Source organism: Triticum dicoccoides, chromosome 6B (assembly GCF_002162155.2).
Source record: "Triticum dicoccoides isolate Atlit2015 ecotype Zavitan chromosome 6B, WEW_v2.0, whole genome shotgun sequence".
In the NCBI taxonomy this organism is placed as follows: Eukaryota; Viridiplantae; Streptophyta; class Magnoliopsida; order Poales; family Poaceae; genus Triticum; species Triticum dicoccoides.
Genome location: NC_041391.1, coordinates 700649705 through 700650978, shown reverse-complemented (window position 1 = coordinate 700650978; position 1274 = coordinate 700649705). Strand labels below are relative to the sequence as shown.

At 39.1% G+C, this 1274-nt stretch overlaps 1 long non-coding RNA gene across 1 annotated transcript; it reads right to left on the bottom strand.

The window, feature by feature from the left end:
* Positions 1 to 677: 677 nt before the first annotated feature.
* On the bottom strand, positions 678 to 1274 carry LOC119323623. Its single transcript, XR_005156419.1, has 2 exons — positions 1180 to 1274; positions 678 to 1139 (listed from the first exon to the last, which is right to left on the bottom strand). It is a non-coding gene; the product is annotated as an uncharacterized LOC119323623 (long non-coding RNA).

The window sequence follows — 1274 nt, the reverse complement described above, 5'->3', positions numbered from 1 at the left end:
CCCATCATAAGTTCAGATTCCAAGGTGCATTAAATAATTGCATGCAAGTATTAAGAGAAAATTGACCAATACATGTACTCTATGCATCCATGCATTGCAATTAATACATTGGTAAACATAAATTTTTGAGGAAAACAAGAGCATTAATTGGGTGCTTTTGCAAATTACAAAAAATATTCCACCACTCACCATCTACCTTGGTTGGTGAGATTTTTGAATTGAGCCCTATAAACCGGAAAGGAGGGAGTAGCAGCTTTGACAACAACAGCTGACTCTATGTATAAACTAAAATCTGAGGGGTACTTCTGTTTGTAAAGAGCATGGGTAAAAGTGACATGACACTTGCTAGTAATGATACCAAGAGGCAACAGGGCCACACTCTATTCCGACCAGTCTCTAGAGAGATTAAGACATTTGCCATTAGACAGATATAATGAGAGAGCCTCACAGAATCAAGAACAAAAACAATTTGACTTCTCGTTTTTCAAAAAAGAATAGATATCAATACAGATATCAGAGATCATTTTTTATTAGCTACTTCTCTTTTCCCTTTTTTCTCAAAAGAAAATACAAAAGCCTAATCTCAAAGGCATATAGCAAATTATAAAATCATGCATAGAGGAAATATTCATGTCATTGAACGTCTGTACTGTCCAAACTGAATTTCGAATCATGCATAGAGGAAATTCTGGTTAATGTGGCATATACTGAAACCAAATAGGAATAATTTGGTATGTACCGAGACCAAACTGAATTTCGAATCAGTTTGATATTTAATGAAATACAAATACAATATTATAAAGAAACTTTAATTTCTGACCATACACATGCCTAATATCTGTTATCTGTCATCCTATATGTATTTACTACCACATGCATATTAGTATGAAAATCTTTTAAACTTCTAATACCAAGATACACCAGTATGTACATGAACTGAAAAAGGAATCCGACTCAGATTATTACACTGTATTTAAGTTGGGCTCCATTACATCCAGGAATTCATATTCGGATAGATGGACTCCAACTCGTTAAGTCTTGATCACGTCCAGAACAAAGTTGAACTGAAGATGCAATTGGGGGAGGGAGGGGAACCAAGACCTGCCTGTTACACTTTCTTGCAGACGAGGAGGGGACACCTTGCCGCTGGAGCAGCCGGACCTGGTGAGGAGGGGACACCTTGCCGCCAGAGCAGCCGGACCTGGTGAGGAGGGGACACTTGCCGCCAGAGCAGCCGGACCTGGTGAGGAGGGGACACTTGCCGCCAGAGCAGC